Genomic DNA, 6610 nt, shown 5'->3' with positions numbered 1-6610 from the left:
CATTTAGTTTAATTTCGCTAATAAATTCCCAGGGATATTTATAGAGATAAGACAATAGATGATAAATTGATGTACATATAATGATAAATAAAATTACTCCTTTCTGTACATTAAAATTATTAGTTAAATAAATTATTGTCACTTTTAGTTTGGAACCAACCAATAATAAACGTAACCAAAGTTTTTGGTGTAATTTATAGATAAGATATTTCTAGCTCCTGTTGGAATCTTTATTTCTGCAGGGTTATGCTTACCCCTACCACTTAATTTGAGTTCGAAGAATCTAATTTATAGAAATCTGACCACCGATACGAAGAAAAGGAAAAAACTGCAAGGTGTTGCTATGACATAAAAACACGAAACCTTAGCACTAATAAAATTTTTCTTTGAGTGATTTTTAAAACAAGGTAATTATCTAAAATTTTGATTTTAGAAATTTTAAAAAATCATTTTTAAGGTATAAGAATTACTAATCCCCTTTATGCTAGGGACTGAGCATATAGATATTGATTTTTTATTTCGAAATTTGAGTTTTACACATTGTATTTCGAATAGGGTTCTGCCAATTAGTTTACAGTAATTTTCAATAATGGAAATTTTTTAAAAATGTACATTTTTGTTTTTTTTAAGGGTAAAGTATTATATATGTAACTTAATAAACAACAGAAATTTGGAAGAAAAATATTATTCCTATGGGGACCTACTCAACTATAAATTTTATGTAAATAAAAAATAAAAATGTCACTGTCTAACTCTATCTCCATTGAATTTTTGTTAATTTTTATTTTTAGTATCTACCTGTGATTTCTTTAAGCAACATAATTAACTATAAAACATATATGGCGGTCGGACTGCATTTAAGACGTTATTTTTGCCTTTTTATATTTTTTTCACCTTTTTCCTATAACTCATATGTTTTTGGTCCGATTTTTGAAAATTTGTGAATAACAGTATCAGATAAGATTTCCTAACGTTCTAAGGGATTTTTTGTCGATAGATAAAAGGACAAGTATTTTTTTAACTTATTACTTTAGGGCTACAACTCTTTAATTTTTTGTACACAAATTTGAATTAATTGCTTATATGGATGAACCATCCTTGTTTTGTTTCTAATTGTAAAATCGCAGCAACCTCAAAAGCAAAGCCAAAGCTTTTATTGCCAGAAATTAAAAGCTTAAAGAAGAGTCAAAGTTTGAAATTTTTGGGTGTCCATATATATCCGCAGAGTGCTTATAATAAAGAAAATAATAAAGTCTATCTTTGTGTATTAAAGAATCTCGCTAACCACTGAACTGATATAGTTCTCCTTTTTATAGGTCCTGGTCATCATTTATTGGTAATTAAATTCATCCAGCAAGAGAGGAGGGGATAGAGTAAAACTTAAAAGGTGTGGATGGTGGGAATTATTAATTTTGCCAGCTGCAAGAATCACTTTATTAAGAGTTCATAAAAATTTGATGCAACATCCATGTATTAACATATCGATCTTTATTGTGTTTAATGATATGTGTAAAGCAAAATTTGTTATATTATGCACTTTTTATCATTAAATAATGTGATATTGGAGTAAAACAATAGAATAAGAAGTAGTTAAGTAACTGTATGTCCCTACCCATAGGACCTTGTGCCGACTTTCAATTGGGTCATTGAAAATCAACCAAGAGGAAATATTAAAACAGCCAAGTCGCAACCAAAGAGCAGAAAGCAGGTTGCTTGCAGACGAAAAAGGTCCCCAACAGTGGGATCCTGGTAGTTGTCTAGTTATACATCTATATCTATTGATTTATTAAAGTGATACTTGTACGGAAGTGAGGGGTATTACTTGTATTAGCGGGTGTAAAACCAACCATTTAACTTTTTGACCCAAGAATAGAGATTTTTTTAGAAGCGATGCTGCTCCAAAAAGACCTTCATTAAGCTGGATGCATATCTTTTCTCTCTCTCTCTCTCCTATTTCGTTTTTTCTTCGTTGTTTTCATTTCATTTTCGCATTTGCTGTTCCTCTTTTCTTTACACATTAACCATACCAAGGGATCTCTAAGTTAATTAAATATGTGTTTTTTTTTAATTATAGAAAAAGTTTTTTTGGGGTTTGAAATAAGTAAGGCAATGTACAATAGATATTTACAAAAACGATATTTTTTTCTTAGCGAAGTCAGTCTTTCCATAACGCACTGGAGGAAATAAGATTTTCTCAGCTGTTATTCGAGATTTTTTATCTATAATACAAAGTAGAATGATGTCCGTCCGTCCCTTAAGATCTCGGTAACCACTGAACCGATCGGATTCTACTTTTCAGGGAATATACCTAATGGTCCTGTGGTGGTTTTAGGCTATTTTCTTGTGGGGTTGGACACCCCTAACCCTCCCAAAAACAAAATCCCCCCCCCGATTTTTTAAAATTTTTTTGCTGAATATTTCCTTGGTCCTTTTACGAATTTCGCCTAGTATAATATAAGATTCCTTATAACAATAAGCATCAAGTATGTAATTCATTTTGTCCGTCGGCCTCTCAGTCATAGTATTCTAAAAAAGCACGTACCATATTATAGACAATTTTATAAGAATACCTAATAAAATTTTTTAAAAGTTTTGATAGCTCCGACCTTTGGCAGAACTTGAAATAATTTTGTAATTCTTAATTTTACTATCTGCGGAGAATTGTCTTATGTATGATGCGATAAATAACTATTGCAAACGTTTTATTGGGTTGGTATGTCTGCAAACAAAAAGAGACAGTTATCTTTTAGTCATTTAGAGAAGACATAAGTTTTCATGAAAACTTATCTAGTGGGTGTGCCCCTAGAATCTAGGGGCTCATTATTTGAAAGGATATGTGGGGTTGGGGGGCATAAAAATAGCCTAAAACAATTCCCAGACTTATAATGATATAGACTATTACCATCCTTGGACCTATAAGAAGCTTCAAAGAGAAGAACCGAATTAGTTGAGCGGTTAGCGAGATCCTTTGCTACTGGCCTAGAAAGCTTAACACTTTAAACGATAGGATAATTGTCCTTGTCATATTAGTAAAATTCATTGTAGTCAATCGAAAAAATGGTATTTAGAACTTAAATATATGACAAAATCTCTGTTATTGTATGTGAAACACTATAACACTCCCCCCACAACAACTTTTTTGTTTTTGTTATATTATAAAAATTACATATTGTGTGTGAAAAATATTAGACAGGGTAAACGCCCTTAAAACAGTTGGCATTTTATCGATATGTAAATTTAATAGTTTATATCGACTAAATAACCAAAATAAAAAGTAGCCATGACTGACTTAATCTAGTGACATTTAAATCAAAATACTTGTGCTTGGCTAAAAAATGGACATTCTGTAACAAATTGATATTTTCCAATAATGATAAACAAAATTACCCCTTCAATAATTTCAAATAATTGCTTTGGAAGTTTGAAAAGCTGATAGATTGTAACTAAAAAATTCAAATTCAATATACATGCAAAAAAGTTTAAAAACAACGAATAATATAACGTTTTTTGTTTGTGTTTCAGTTTAATTTTCAGTCCAATGTCCCCTACCTCCTTGCATGACCACAAAAATTTTTTGTCGACAGGACTTCGGGGGGGGGGGGGGGGGGTGTTATTCCACTTAGATAGAAGCTAGCAAATATTCTAAATGGCATTATGCAGAAAATAGATATTAGTAAAAATTTATGGCCTTTTTATTGACTATTAACTACTAGTAAAAACTCATAAACAATCTCATAAGTCAATAGTGAAAGACGGCAAAGATTTTTTTGTATCGTAGTTCCTCAATAGCTACGATGTGTCCGTATGTCCAACTGTCTGACCGTCATTGATAGTTTGTTGATAATAGCTATTTATCGCATCGTATAATTGACAGTTTTACGTGGATTTGTGCTTCGCTACTTTTGGATGCTATTATCTTTGTTTATATATTATTTTAGGACGAAAAGGTATTTTGCCATTTTTTAATGTTGCATTTTTCAGTCGGTAACATTCAACAACTTTTGTCCTATTATGTAAAGTTTTTTTTGTCTAGAGCTTAGGATATCGAGAACTACTAAATCGATTGAGTTCTTCATTTTATGCAAGCTTATTATAACCTATAGGTACATGGATGGTTATAGGCTATTTATTTTTCGTTAGGGTTGGGCCGGATACCGGATATCCGGCCAACGCCGAATATCCGGCAAATATCCGGTTATCCGGCCAAATTACCGGATATCCGGCCGGATAACCGGCCAAATTACTACATATTAAAGTATCAAAAAAGGATATAGTCCCTTTCGTAGCAACGCACCTTAAGAGGCGATTCGTTTTATTTTTTAAATTTTTTAATAGGTTATTTTAGGTTAGGTTAGGTTATATTTGGTAAGGTGATTTCCCCGCAGGGTAAGGCAATTGGCCCCGCTAGGTTAGAGTCCCCCACGAGGGGCTAGAAATAGGAGATACGCTACTGTGAAAATACGAATAATTGCTCCTTAAGGGGCATTGCCACGAAAGGGACTATTCCCGCCAAAAAAAATTCTTCATAAACTGGTGTTTTATATTATACTAGCGTCTGCGTCCCTAGTATCTAGGGATATATATTAGAAGGGACATGAAAGTGCAGAAAAATAACTTAAAACCTTACAACCAGGGTTCGGAAGCCGCGCTATCAGCCGCGCGGCTGCGGCTGCGGCTGAATCCTAATTTGCGGCTGCGGCTGCGGCTGCGGCTGCTTAAAGTTATGGAAGTGGCTGAGGCTGAGAGTGGCTGAGGCTTAGTGCGGCTGAGAGTGGCTGCGGCTGAATGCGGCTGAGGCTTAATAAGAATTGGGGTGGCTGAGGCTTACAGTGGCTGAATTGAAATTTTGTGGCTGAGGCTTCGAGCGGCTGAGGCTTACAGTGGCTGAGGGTGGCTGAGGCTTACAGTGGCTGAAGTATTTGTGGCTGAGGCTGCGGCTTACTGAAAGCCGCGCGGCTCATAGCGGCTGCGGCTTACAGTGGCTGATTGGAAAATTAAGCCGCGCGGCTGAGTGAGGCTGAGGCTGAGAGTGGCTGATAACATAATTAAGCCTCGCGGCTGATTCTGAGGCTGCGGCTTACTGAAAGCCGTGCGGCTGAGGCTGTGGCTGAATTAAATTCAGCCGCGCAGCTGAATGCGGCTGCGGCTGAATACAATATTAAGCCTTGCGGCTGATCTTATGGCTGATTATAAAATAAGCTTTGCAGCTGAGGCTTCGGCTAAATTGGATTTTTTAAATGCATTCTAGGACATTTTTTGGAGAGTTGAGGGTGGTTAGGGGTTGTGAGAATAAGAGTGGAGGGAAGAGGGGGGAGGACAGCAGGATTTTTTCACATGTTTGATTCAGAATTAGTACCCAAATTTTATACTGGTAACCAAAGTTTTATACTGGTACCCAAAGTTTATTCTGGTACCCAAAGTTTTATTCTAGTTCACAAAGTTTTATACTGGTACCCAAAATTATATACTAGTACTCAAATTTTATTCTGGTACCCAAAGTTTTATTCTAGTACCCAAAGTTTTATACTGGTACTCAAAGTTTTATACTGGTACCCAAAGTTTTAGTCTGGTACCCAAAGTTTTATATTGGTACCCAAAGTTTTAGACTAGAACCCAAAGTTTTATACTGGTACCCAAATTTTACTGGTAACCAAAGTTTTATACTGGTACACAAAGTTTTATACTGGTACCCAAAGTTTTATACTGGTACCCAAAATTTTATACTGGTAACCAAAGTTTTATTCTGGTACCCAAAGTTTTATACTGGTACCCAAAGTTTTATACTGGTACCCAAAATTTTATACTGGTACCCAAAGTTTTATACTGGTACCCAAAGTTTTATACTAGTACCCAAAATTATATACTAGTACTCAAATTTTATTCTGGTATCCAAAGTTTTATTCTAGTACCCAAAGTTTTATAATAGTACTCAAAGTTTTATACTGGTACCCAAAGTTTTTATACAGGTACCCAAAGTTTTAGACTAGTACTCAAATTTTATTCTGGTACCCAAAGTTTTAAACTTGTACCAAAAGTTTTATACTAGAACCCAAAGTTTTATACTGGTACCCAAAGTTTTATACTGGTACCCAAAGTTTTAAACTGGTACCCAAAGTTTTATACTGGTACTAAAAATTTATACTGGTACCCAAAGTTTTTTACTGGTACCCAAAGTTTTATACTAGAACCCAAAGTTTTATACTGGTACCCAAAGTTTTATACTGGTACCAAAAGTTTTATACTGGTACTAAAAATTTATACTGGTACCCAAAGTTTTTTACTGGTACCCAAAGTTTTATACAGGTACCCAAATTTTATACTGGTACCCAAAGTTTTATACTGGTACCCAAAGTTTTATACAGTTACCCAAATTTTATACTGGTACCCAAATCTTATACTGGTACCCAAAGTTTTATACTGGTACCCAAAGTTTTATACTGGTACCCAAAGTTTTATACTGGTACCCAAAATTTTATACTAATACCTAAAATTTTGTTTTAATATTGGTACCCAAAGTTTTATACTGGTACCTTAAGTTTTATACGAGTACCCAAAGTTTTATACTGGTACCCAAATTTTATATTGGTACCCAAAGTTTTATACTGATACC

This window comes from Acartia tonsa, chromosome 12 (genome assembly GCF_053477335.1).
Source record: "Acartia tonsa isolate MP-2025a chromosome 12, ASM5347733v1, whole genome shotgun sequence".
NCBI lineage: Eukaryota > Metazoa > Arthropoda > Copepoda > Calanoida > Acartiidae > Acartia > Acartia tonsa.
The sequence above is the reverse complement of the archived record's forward strand: the minus strand, read 5'-3'. Positions refer to the sequence as shown.